At 37.3% G+C, this 13861-nt stretch overlaps 1 pseudogene; it reads left to right on the forward strand.

The window, feature by feature from the left end:
- The window catches only part of LOC124106665 (piwi-like protein 3), a 29207-nt pseudogene extending 15892 nt beyond the window's left edge, over positions 1-13315 (forward strand).
- The last annotated feature ends 546 nt before the right edge of the window (positions 13316-13861 follow it).

A 13861-nucleotide genomic window follows, 5' to 3' on the forward strand; every position in this document is an offset into this window, starting at 1 on the left:
GACTCACAAGTTCAAAGTCAGCCTCAGAAACTTAGTGAGCCTCTGAGCAACTTAGCAAGATCCTGTCTCTAAATAAAATATAAAAAGGGCTGGGCCTGTGGCTCAGGGGTTTAATGCCCCTGGGTTCAATCCTCAGTACAAAAAAAAAAAGAACAACAACAAGGGGCTGGGGTTGTGGCTCATTGTTAGTGCTTGTCTTGCATGTATGGGGCACTGGGTTTGATCCTCAGCACCACATAAAAATATATAGATGAAATAAAGGTATTGTATCCATCTACAACTTAAAAAAAGTTTTTAAAAAGAACCAAGGTCCCAATCATGTTTCTAAAAATTGAACTTATTTTTAAATGGTTTAATCTTTTTGTAGCAATTTTGGGTTCACAGAAAAATGGAGAATGTATGGAGACTTCCCATGTACTCCCTACCTCCTCCATTATCAATATCTCCCACTAAAGCAGTGCATTTAAAATAATTGATGAAACTATATTAATAAACCTATATTAATCCATTACAATTGCTCAATCTATAGTTTACATTGTACAAAATCAAGAATGAAATTCATTCTATGGATTTGGACAAATGTATGTGACATATATCCACCATTACAATACCAAGCAGAGTAGTCTCAACTAATTTTTTTTCACTATGTCCATAGTTCTCACTTTTCCAGAATTTCATACAGTTGAAGCATATAGTATGTAAATTTTTCAGATTAGCTTCTTTCAGTTAGTAATAATGTACTTAAAGTTCTTCTTTTATGGCTTGATAGCTCATGTCTTTTTAGTGCTAAATGTTATTATGTTGTCTAGATGTACCACAGTTTTTTTTCATTCTCCTACTGAAGGACATCTTGTTTTCTTCCAAGGTTTGACAGTTATGCATAAAGCTGCTCTAAATATTTTTGTGCCAGTTTTTGTGTGGACACAAGTGTTTAACAACTTTGGATAGATACCAGGAAACACAATTACTGGATCATATCATAAAAACAAAGTGTTTTTAACAAACCACCAACTGTTTTCCAAAGTGTCTGTACCTTTTGCATTCCCCTTGGCAATGATCAGAGTTCCTACTGCTCCAATTTCTCACCAGCATTTGGTGTTACAGGTGTTCTGGGATCAGGTGATTCTAGGGTGACATTGACTCTAAGTTGTTTATATTTGCATTTTCTCAATAGCATAATATGGAGCATTTTTTCACATGCTTATTTGTTAGATCTTTCCATATTTATCTTCCTTGGTGAGGTCTTATATGTTTGGCTCATTTTAAAATCAGCTTGTTTTCTTATTGGTGAATTGTAAGAGTGCTTGGTATATTTGAGATAACAGCTCTTAGTTAGATGTCTTTTGCAAATATTTTGTTTTAATCTGTGGCTTGTCTTCTCATCTCTTGACAGTTTCCTTCACAAGGCACAAGTTTTTAATTTTAATGAAGTCTTACTAATCTATTTCTTCTTTTTCATGAATTTTGCCCTTGATGTTGTATCAAGTTGTTGTCATAACCAAGGTCATGGAAATTTTCTCCTATAAAACTTTAGGAGTTTTTAATTTTGAGGTTGTACATTTAGGTCTGTGATCCATTTTTGCATTAGTTTTGGGAAGGGTGTAAGGTCTGTGTCTAGACTGATTTTCTTTCTGGCACATGGATGTCTGTTTGTTCCAGGATCATCTGTTGAAAAGATTCCTTATTGTGTTGGTTTTGTTCCTCTGTCTGATTATTGACCTTAGTCTATTTCTGGCTATATAATTTCCATTGACCAATTTGTCTATGCCGTCCCCAAAACCACACACTGTCTTCATTACTGTAGGTTTCTATTAAGTCTTGATGTTGGATAGGTCATTCCTCCACCTTTGTTCTTTTTCAATATTGTATTGGTTAGCTGTGATGCTCCAATTTTAAAAAAAGTGGAAAGAGAAAAAAAATGTGTTGGTTATAGTGGGTCTTTTGCTTCTCATAAGTTTTAAAAATTAGTTTGCCAATATTCACAAAATTATTCACTGATTTTTGATTAGCATTGCATCAACTATAAGTTGAGTCCATCTATGAACATGGAATACTGTTCCATTTTATTATTTATTTATTTATTTATTTATTGGGATTTTAGTTTCCCTTACGTAGGTTTTAGGCATATTTTGTCAGATTTATACCTAAGTATTTCATTTTGAGGTGTGAATATTGTTTTTTTCATTTAAAATTCTACTTTTGTTGCTGATATTTTTTTAAAAAAAGCATTTAGCTCTTATATATTAAGCCTTGTATCCTGAAACCTTACTGTAACCTCTTATTCATTTCAGGATTTTGTTGATTCAGATTTTCTTCACAGATATCATCTACAAAAAGGTTTATTGCTTTGACTTTCTTCTATAATCACATTAGTAAGAAACTTTGAGTAAAATGTTAAAGGAGTTTTATGTGTGGGGACACATCTGATTTTTAAGTTTTTTTTAATCAATCTTTTTAGTTATGAAAAATTGTGGTCAATTTCTGATCTGAGAGTTTTGTCTGATGTTTGCTGTCTCTCTCTTGATTGTGCTTTTGCATTTTGGTGTGCCTTGTAATTTTTCCTTGATGGCTGGATATGATGCTTTGGGTCAGTGTGTGCTGTAAATGGTCATGTGGTAGTAAGTTAAAGGGAAACTAGACTCCTATAATGAGGTGTCATTCTGTGGTGAGGTTGAGCCTGTGGATTGTGAATTTCACAGGTGCTTAAGTTCTTCTCTCCTTGGTCAGGCAGGACCAGATGGCTAGAGTGTGCTAGAGTTGCTATTTCCCTTATCTCATGCAGATTAGCTGATAATTCCCCAAAAGATCAGGCTCTGGTAACTGGTTTTCCCTGCAGGCCAGCCTTGCTGGGAAGAATTTTCTAAAATATTTCAGAAGGATTCTTCTTCCCCTCCTCTTTTGGAATCACCAGGGGATTTTTCTGATATTTTAGAGAACCTGGTTGATCTCCTAGAAGTGAGTCTTCCAAATTACGGGGTCCTCCCTGGGCCTGGGTACACCTGCAGTTTTTTTAATTTTCCCCAGTTGTCCACACTGAGCATCCACCAATTTCAATAAATTGTCAATGACAATTTAGGTCTCTGCTTTGTCTTGGGCCTGTTTGCTCTCAGCCTCTCGAGCAAGCCCTGACTCTTGGGATCACCTGTGTTTTTTCCTTGGGGGCAGCCATTTGCCCTGTGTCCTCACCTCTCTTAGGGATCCTAGAATGATTTTTTTTTTTCAGTCTATTTAGCTTTTTACTTCTGATGACCAAATGGTGACATCCCAGCTCATTACAAAGGAAACCAGACCTACAAATTAGTTTGAAAAACAACTAAAATGGAAATCTTGACATTTTTATCATGGCTTATTTTTATTCATTGCATGAAATATTTGTTGTGTTTCACTATTCATTTCCACTGGAGGATTGATGATATGTTTATTTTCTAGGAGAGAAGTACCTGGTAACACTATCTCTAGTTATATAGACATTTTAAAGACGCTTATCAAAGATGGCCCAGAAATGGTAAGTGTCTAGTTGGTGTGTGTTCTTTAGTTCTAAATCTGCATTTACATGTACTTTAAAATTTAGAAGGCTGCCCATGTTCCCCTAAACTAACCAACAACTGCCAATGTATCTCTAGAGTGTAGCTGAATGTGCACTATCAGGGCTTAGCTATTCCTTTTGCTAATGTTCTCAGGCTTTTTTTTAATAGTCTCATACTTGGACATTTACATTTTTCTAGTTTTCAATTATTTTGTTAAAATATTTATTTTTTAGTTGTAGTTGGACACAATATCTTCATTTTATTTTTATGGGGTGCTGAGGATCAAACCCAGGGCCTTGCACGTGCTAGGCGAGCGCTCTACCGCTAAGCCACAATCCTAGCCCCTTCTCAGGCTTTTGAATTTGGAATTATTTTATAAAGTGATATGACATATAAATTTAATGTAAATGGGTTATAAAAATCATCATGATTTTCATCTCCAGTTATGATCTAAGTAAATGTTTATTTAGTATAGTATTTCTTCTAGCTCGAGTCCTTCCTCTTGTTCAATGATTCTTCCATCCATTGTTTTAGGCCAAGTTGTCATTACCTGGTGTCTGAGTTACTACAGAAATATCCCATCTTTCTCCCTTCCTTGAATTCTTTTCCTTAATTCATCTTGCATCCTCTTCCTTCCCTCAGGATGATCTTTGACCAGGGAGGCTTTCTTAATCATGAGGCCAGTATGTTTTTCTTCCTTTTATATGAAGCCTAGACTTTCTTTTTTTAATTGCTATAGGGAATCTTGGGAGGCAAACACCTTTTCTGAGCCAATATCCATTTTCAAATGAAATGTCTTAGCTCTTCAGAAAAAGAGGTAAATCAATAAATAGAGATATATATTTATTGGATACCACATGTTTTAAAGTATGTTTCCATTGTGGAATGGTTAATTCTAGCTAATTAACATGCATTACCTAATAGTTGTGTCGATGGTGAGAACACTTAATATCTACTCTCGTGACATTTTTTTCAAGAATATTATATACACCATTAACTATAGTCAACATGCTGCCTGCTAGATTTCTGGAACTCATTCCTTCTACCTAACTATAATTATGTGTTATTTGACCAACACCCCTACAGGCTCCCCATTCTTGGTAACCAACCCCACCTGTGGTAAACACTGTCCTACTTTCCACTTCTGAGATCAACATTTTTAGATTACACACACAAGTTAAGTTTATATGATGCTTTTTGTTTCTGTACCTGGCTTATTTCATTTAATATCCTCCAGGTTCATCCGTGGTATCACAAATGACCAGATTTCCCTCTCTTTATAGTGAGTAGCATTCACTATGTGTATATATACTACTTTCTTTGACCATTCATCTCTTGGACATGTTAGTTGATGCCATATCTTGGCTATTGTGAATAGTGCTGAGTAAGCATAGGAGCACAGATACTTCTTTCATGAACTTGTTTCCTTTACATATTTACCCAGCATGGGATCATTGGATCAAAGGGCAGTTCTGCTTTTAGTTTTCATGGAACTTCCCCTCTGTCTCCAATGATAGACTGTACTAGTTGACATTCCCACTGGCAGAGTGCAAGGGTGCCCTACTCCACGCCTTTGATCACAGTCATCCTCAATGGAGTGAGGTGATGCCTCATATGACTTTGATCTGCATTTCCCTGATGATTAGTCATGTTGAACACATACCATGTACACCTGTGAAACATGCATAAATACATACACAAAATCTTATGCCTGCATTTTAGGATTTTAGTTGTAAGACAGAAAAATATTTGTCTAATCCACTGACTAATCCATTTGTCTAATCTCTCTCAATTTGGATTTGCTCATTTCCTCATAATTAGATTCAAGTCATGCATTCTTGCAAAATACCATAGATGTGGTAGTGGGTTTTTCTCAATCCATGATATCAGGAAGCACAGGATGTTGATTTAAATGAACTGGGACAAGTAGGGTACTTGCTAGGTACTCTATCTATAAAGATCATCCTGCAAATGGTGGCTTTCCTGATCCTGGTATCCTTCTGTGGACACTTTCAACCCATCCTTGTTAACTTCACCCTAAATTCTTGGAAATCGAGTCAATGGAACAAAGGATTTTTCAAGCTTAAGCATTGGATGCACACTTCCCAGTTTGCCAATTCTGCAGCCTTTTCCTTGTGATGTGATTCTACACTCTCTACTTCCTTAGACTTAGTCACTTAATAGACTCTAGTTTATCAGTGTTCTGCCTTGAAATGGCTTTCATTTCTCTTATCATTACTGTCTTAAAGAGTTTCATGTCTGCTTGCTTTTAAGGTGGTTTGCATATTGCCTGATGATAGGAAAAACAGGTATGATGAAATAAAAAAATACTTGTGTGTTAAATCTCCAATTCCAAGCCAGTGTGTGGTGGCACATACCCTGACTATAACCTGGACATTAAAAACCATGGTCGTAAAGATTGCCCAGCAGATGAATTGCAAGATGGGAGGAGCCCTCTGGAAGGTGGAGACAGGAGTATGTAGGATTTCATTACCTTCTCTTTTATTTGTGAATAGTGAAATTTAAGAGTCTGTTTTTTAATCTAACCATTAAGTTTTGTTCATATTCTGTTCTAAATTTACTTTTTTTATTAAAAAAAAAGTTGAAAAAGACAATGTTCGTCGGTATTGATTGTTTCCACGATATTGTAAGTCGTCAGAAGTCAATTGCAGGATTTGTGGCAAGCACCGATGAGGAATTAACCAAGTGAGTAAGCTTTGGTAGACATTTGATTGGTAGCTGTCTGTGCACCCAACCAAAGAGGTGACCTGACTCATACTTATTGGGAGTTCGGACGAGTAGTTCTTAGCCATGAGCTGTCCCAATTTTCTGGCAAAATCATGCTCCCAAAATATTTTGCATGAATGGTTGAGTTCGTGGGGGGTTTTTTTGTTTGTTTTTCATCTGACAGAGCAAAAAGTAGCAGATGACAATAACTGCTTATATTTAGTTCTTTGGGTGAGACTCTGAAATCATGAGATAGAAATTAAAATCTCAGCCGAGCCACATTCTCCTCTTCAGGCTCTCGTGGGTGTGGCAGAGGCCATTTCCTAGTGGTGCTAGCACAGAGGTCCCGATGCTTTGCTGGCTGTCAGTTGCAGGCCAGTCTAGCCTCTTAGAGGTCGTGCACATTCCTTTCCACATGCCCCCCCCCCCCATCTTCCAACCAGAGGCCTGGAGGTATAGAATCTTGGCTTCTTCAGGCCTTTCTATGTAATGTACCCACAAAAGAAGATGTGCATCTGTATTTCCACAACACCCCTTTTCTTCTGGAGCCATTTCCCCCCCCCATCCTTAGAGTAGAAAACACACCACACCTTAAAATGAGTTTGTAGCCCTTGTGTATTACATGATATGTGGCCCTCAGATTACCCCTGCCCCCATGATTGATGTTTGTGGCCCACTAGAGGATGATTTCAGAGTGTTCTTTAGAGAAAATCCATCCTCATTTCCACAGATGACATCATTTCCCCCAGTGATTCTCTATTTCCACACAGTAACATTTTATACTGCTTTTTCTTTGAATTAGAAAATGTTGCGATAATGGGAAGACAGTGTCACTCAGTGGACATTCTGAAGTAATTTCTAGATTTAAATACTGGCAGTACAGCAGGGAAAACGGAGAACCAAATGCTGATGGTAACTCATGGAGGTTAATAAAGAGGCAGACAAATAAGTAGAGCACATAATGTCAGGTGGTCAGGTGAGCTCCTTCTGAAGTAAACAGTAAAGAGATAGCAACTTGAGACATTTTATGAATTTTTTTGTGGGTGGGTGGTAACAGGGGTTGATCACAGCCACTGAGTCGCATCCTCAGCCCTATTTTGTATTTTATTTAGAGACGGGTCTCACTGAGTTACTTAGCACCTCGCTTTTGCTAAGATGGCTTTATACCCATGATCCTCCTACCTCAGCCTCCTGAGCCACTTGGATTACAGGTGTACACCACAGTGCCCAGCCATTTTGATTTTACTGGACATGTTGAAGTTGTCATAATAGCTGTCAGTCTTGCAAATCAAATTGCTTCCTCAGATTATTATTATGGGTGAGCCCTTTGCCTAAGACATTGACCCCCAAAGCAGAAATCTCCAGGAGAAGAGTTTTCACTTGGTCACATTCCCCAGCAGATGAAACTAGAGTAGTCATGTATGTGGACAACATGAGTAATGTTTTAAAATGATTTTTTAGTTGCAGATGGGCATAATACCTTTATTTTTAGGTGGTGCTGAGGATCAAACCCAGTGCCTCACAATTGCTGGGCAAGTGCTGTACAACTGAGCCACAACCTCAGCCCCAAAATGAGTAATTCATAATAATTTTAACAGTTCTTGTTTGTGTGTATTCAAAAGCCCTTATAAGATGCCTAAGATATCAAAAGAGACTAATACTTGATCATTGTAGATATGTGAAGGGATTGATCCTTAATTGGATCCTTTGGCTACTGGGTGTGTGTGTGTGTGTGTGTGTGTGTGCACGCGCGCGCGCGCGCGCCCGCATATATACACATGTATATATTCTTGTCATAGATTAACTCAGAATCCAAATGATGAAATTCTAAGATTCCAGTTAATTCTTTTTTTTTTTTTTTCTGAAAATAGGTGGTACTCTCAATGTATCTTCCAGGCACCAGGAGAGGAGCTTGTGGATGGACTGAAGAACTGTTTGCAAGGTCAGCCTTGGGGTTGGTGTACCATCGTTCTACATCAGTAGTTCTTCACAAGTGGAGATAGTGCCCCCAGAGACCAGTCATTCATGACCGAAAACACTTTCTTGTTGCCACACTGGGATGATGGTTTGCTGGCATGTAGTCCAGCAGGTAGAGACCAGAAATGCTGCAAAACACCCCATTGTGTATGACATGACCACCCACACCCATACCACTCAAATTTCAATGGTACTTGTTATTGAGAACCCCTGGACTATTCTGAAGTTGGAGTCTGTGAGCGAAACTGTCCTGAAAGCTACAGTGTTGAAAGGTGAACCCTGACATTGTCAAAAAGAGCAGAGGCCAGTTTGTCCCAAGTTGAGGTGTGCTTACATGTTTCTGGGTTCCTTTCAGGTGCCTTGAATTCCTGGCTTAGAAATGTACCACATGCACCAGAATCTATTGTGGTCTATCGGGATGGAGTGGGAGATGGTCAGCTTCAGGCCTTGCTTGACCATGAAATATCTGAGCTCGTGAGCTACTTAGAAAATGAGTGCCCATATAGGTGAGTACATAAATTGTCCAGTTCAGATAATGTAAGAAAAAGCTGTTCTCGGGAAGGAAAAAAAAAAAAATCTAAGGGACATGTGACGAGAAAAAGGGGCTTGATTCACACAGTGGGCTTCAGTGGCTGGGTGGGCAGTTAACAGCCCCAGCCCTTTGACTTTGTGGTTCACACGGAGTCAGGTGCAGAGTGTGGTGGCAGCCTGTTTCCCTTCATGGAGCACTGTGTGGAGTGCTCATCTGCCTTACAGATTCACAGATGTCCATGAGCACTTGGTCCATGGCTCTCAGATGTCACTCCTTTGATCCTGGAGTTTTTAAGTCTCTGTGCTGGGGCTCCCTCCTAGCTGTGTCCGCAGCCTCTTCTGATTGGGGGGCCTGCTGCCCAGCAGAGACAGCAGGACTGGTTCTGAGGTTCAGAGGAAGGGTCCCTTCACCTAGGATGTGGGTGGCTCTAAAGAGACTCCTCCTCTTCTACTGCCCCACTTGGGTACATGCAACCAAGTGTTTAAACTGGGCTGTATGGAGGGGGGCTGCTGTCCACAGGCTTTTAAATAGGTCCTAAGCGTGTGAGGTTCTAGCACCCTGAATGCTTCTGAGATGAGATTGAGTAAACATCCTAATTTATCCTAATTTTTCAAGTATCAAGTTAACTTTCATTGTGGTGAAGAAACGAATAAACACCAGGTTTTTTCTTAAACACAATCGAAGACTTGGAAATCCAGCTCCAGGAACTGTTGTTGACATGATGGTAATCAGGGAGCAATGGTAAGAGGGTTTTCCTTTTATATCTGCATCTATAACGTTCTCAGTTCACCTTGGCAAAATCCCTTCATCCCAGTAACTTCACCTTAGAAGCATTTTCTCATGCTTGACAACTAATTTGATCTATATATTTTTTCACACTTGGCCAGGGACTCTTCATTTGGATTTAGAAATTGTGATTGGTCTTATGGTTGTTTCTTAAGTATTTTTTGTCTGTGGCAAAATAAAAGTAATTTTATTGTGGCCTAAAATGCCTTCATTTAAAGTCGTAAATGGGCTGGGGCTCAGTGGTAGAGCTCTTGCCTAGCATGCATGAGGCACTGGGTTTGAGCCTCAGCAGCACATAAAAATGAATAAATGAAATAAAGGTATTGTGTCCATCTACAACTAAAAAAATTTTTTTAAAGAATAGCAAATTGTGTTTGACAGCTGGGAGTTGTCACAAATCAAATATGAAATATGCCCTATGAGAATGTCTATTTAAGTAATAACCTGAAGAGGTTTTCAGCTTTTAAAAATGTCTTGATGCTTTTAAAGGGGGCAATATAAAAAAAAAGTTTCTCTTATGACACTTATCCTGTAAGAACATAGACAAATAATGCATTATAAAGTAATATTGGATAAGCCACAAAATAGTTTTATATTGTCAGCTCTATTATCCTTTTATATTGTCAGCTCTATTATCCATGAACATCTGCAATAAATCGGAGCAGTCACTTATGAATTCTTTTCATGTAAGGAAGCAACCCACCATGAGGGAGAATCAGCAGACAAAATGACAACAGGATCAGACATCCAAAACTTTTAGACAATGAAATGATTGCAATAATTCCATAGTAAAGTATGCTTAAAAGGGAAGATGGAATGAAGTCATGGAATAAAAGTCATAAGAAAAGTAACTAAGAAATGTTGAATTAAAAGGTCAATTTGGACTTGGATAGTTAACAATGATAAACTTTACAAAAATAAAGAAATTGGAGGAAGTATCAAAGTGAAGTTTACCTGGAAATAAAATGGTTAATTAGAAAATACATTAAGTATCCATGATGCAGTAGTGAGCCTTAAAATATGGAAGCTAAGAAAGAAATGCTCAGGAAATTGAGGCAAAATAAGACTTGCTGTATATCAAATAGAAGGTTCTATAGGAAAAACATGGGTAGAAGTAATAAGCAAAGACAGACTGAGATTCTGAATCTTCATGTTTGAAAATAATAAAATCTGAGCAACAATAAAAATGAGTCTCCATTTAGTTGAAATTTAAGAACAGCAAGAATAAGAAATTTTAAAAGCAGTCAGAAGAATACTATTATTTATATTTATAAACAATAATTATTCAGTACCAGTAATAGAAACAATAGTGATATTGTATCTTCAAACTGCCTCCAAAATATCAAACTAGAATTTGATAGCCCCCTAAGCTATCAACAAGCGTACCTAAAATACAAACATGTTTAGGTAAACATATGGTGTCCACATGAGCAGATCTACCCAGCTCTCGCTGAAAGCCTTGACTTCATAAGTAATGAATAACTGCTAGGTATATTAAAACATCGTAGAGTTCCATTCTTATGGATGTCTGTGTTTTTTAAAATAGTAGATCTATAAAACTATAATCATATTTAATTAAAACATTTTAAGGTTCTCAGTTACTGGGGAAAACAAGAGCTTCTGGTTAACTTTAGATGTAGATGTTTCATTTCCATAATTGAGTTATATGAAATTGGAATGGGAAATAAAACATATGAATAGAGGGAAGAAATGAAATTACATTAAGGAAGGGCAGAAACATTGATCAATATAGTCTAATACAGGAAAGAACTAATTCAAAAGGCAAAAGTATAATAAAGCATTACATAGGACTGTACACATAAAAATAAAATTCAGTATTTACAACAAATGGAAATAGATTAACCTTGCCAGTTTTGTCATTTACAGAAGCCTGTATCCCCTGCCCAAGAAGCCTCATCTTTAAATTTCTGCATCTAATTACCTGTTGCCACCCAATGTGCCAATTCTGTTTCTTTTCCTGGGCATCAGTACCTATATTTCAAGTCTCCATCTCAGGAAAGTTATTATCTACCTGAACTTAATGGTCCTTTATGGACTTGCTTTATCAAATCATTGTTAGTTAGACAGGCTTCTAAATTGAAAGGAAACTCTGTCTATAGAACAGATTTCTGTAAATTAGTAAATGAAATATTTTCATCTGATACTAGGGTTATCATATTCTACTCTAAAATAAGCAGAGACCCCCGTGTTCTGTAATTGCAGGTATGACTTTTACATTGTAAGTCAGTCTTCTACAGTTGGTACTGTGACTCCCACTCATTATAATGTTATCTATGACACCGTCTGCTTGGACCCGGATACAGTCCAGCGTTTAACTTACAAACTGTGCCACATGTACTACAATTTGCCAGTGAGTATTTTATTGTGATTTCCCTTCAAATCTGTAAAATGTGTTGTTTAAAACTGAGCAACTTTTCAACCTCTGAATTGATATCTATGACAATGTAAACTTAGAGATAGTAAATGTCCATTTGAGTGTAAAGTAAAAAAATATTTTTTTTCTTTCTACTAAAGGGCATCATCCGAGTTCCTGCTCCTTGCCACTATGCCCATAAACTGGCTTACCTTGTGGGCCAGAGTCTTCACGATCAGCCAAGTAGCTTACTAGCTAACTCTCTCTATTACCTTTGAGCTGCAGAAGATGTGATATTGAAAACCACAATTCGTACATTAAAAAAATTTTTTTTGAAGCTGGGTATCTGAAATAGATTCATAGCTAAATTGTAATCATTTTTTATTGCACATGGGAGAATGTTGAACAGCATCAGAGATGGCAAAGAAGAAAACCAAACCAATATCTAGCAGAAAGAAATTTAGAAATATTAACTCTGGTATTTGGGATTGCTTATTAAACCACAAATTCCACAGGAGACAATTGAGAGAGAAGTTGAATTTATGTTGACAGATTGGGTCCAAATCAGTTGGTGCTTTCTACTTAAAATACTACCCCCGACTTGACCCAAGGCTGCCTTTCCAGCCTGCAAAGAACTGACAGAGGATTGTCTTGCAATTTCCCTTTCAAATGTTGCAAAGCTTAAGTAATTAAATGTGCCCAAACACTGTGCGTTCCAAGTGGTGTGCTGATAATTGAAAAGGGGGCATTAGTCATCTATGGATTATATCTTTGAACAGATGTCTGTTTGGAGAGGTAATAGAGAACATGGTGATTTAAATTGGCAATTTGGGAACATGGACAGCTTTTGCCACTTCTACCACAAAGGATATTAACATCTCTTAGCCTTTCTTTTGCTTGCTGTCCCAGTGTGATGCCATATTAACTGCACCATCATCAGAGTTTTCAATCTGTTGTTTAACCTTACCTATGAGGGCACATGCTTTCTCGGGAACCACACAGGTTACTCTTTCCACTTAACAGGATTCTTTGAATAGACTCAGGAAAACAAATGTATGAGAACTTTATTTTCTCGTACTCCTTTAAACACAATGGTACTTGGGCAAGGCAGGGTGGGCAGAGATTAGTTTCAAATATAACAGAAGGTATGCTAGGAAATAACTTGCTTTAATTATATGGTAATTGATTTTGTTTTGCGATTTGTGCCTGTCTTATTAAAAATAATTAAGAAAATTTTTTGTAATATAGGTGAAATTCTAGTGAGATACACAGCCAACCATGATAGAGGAGATAGGCCCATAATTAAACAAGGGCTAAGGCAAATGTTCTTTTTTTGAAGTTAGAATTTGGTTTGTTGTTTCTAGAAATCTAAAAGATTAATTTGGAAAGAAAGAGTAGAACACTGCTATTTATAGGAAAAAGTTTGCATATATACAAATATCATTTTAAGTTTAATAGCATTAGAATGACATCAATAAAGCTATTCAGATTAAAGTCATTGAGTACCTTAATATGTTCTGATTAAATTGTTGCTTTTCTAAGATGAATGGAAATATTACTGAAACTGGGGCATATCTCATTTCACTAGCCTATTAGTCTTTTATAAAACTGTGTGAAATGCAAGTTGGGCATGCTGGTATATGCTCAGTTACTCTGGAGCCCAAGCAGGATTGCAAATTTGAGGCCAGCCTAGGAAATTTAATGAGATCTTGTCATAAAAATATAAAAGGGCTGGGGATGTAGCTCAATAGTAGAGCCCCTCTGACTTCAGATCCCTAGTATTGGCAGGGGGGAACATTAGGTGAAGGAAGTTGGGTATTCAGTATGTGCAAAAAGGAAATCTTACCATTCCAAAGGCTTATAAAAATTTCTGTAAATGTGTCATACACATCAATGTCTGTTTTACATTGTTGAGAAGGGGCTGGAGAGTGCAAATTA

The sequence above is a fragment of the Marmota monax genome, unplaced genomic scaffold (genome assembly GCF_021218885.2).
Source record: "Marmota monax isolate L192 unplaced genomic scaffold, Marmota_monax_Labrador192_F-V1.1 WCK01_AAM20220418_F8-fsc00269, whole genome shotgun sequence".
Classification (NCBI taxonomy): domain Eukaryota; kingdom Metazoa; phylum Chordata; class Mammalia; order Rodentia; family Sciuridae; genus Marmota; species Marmota monax.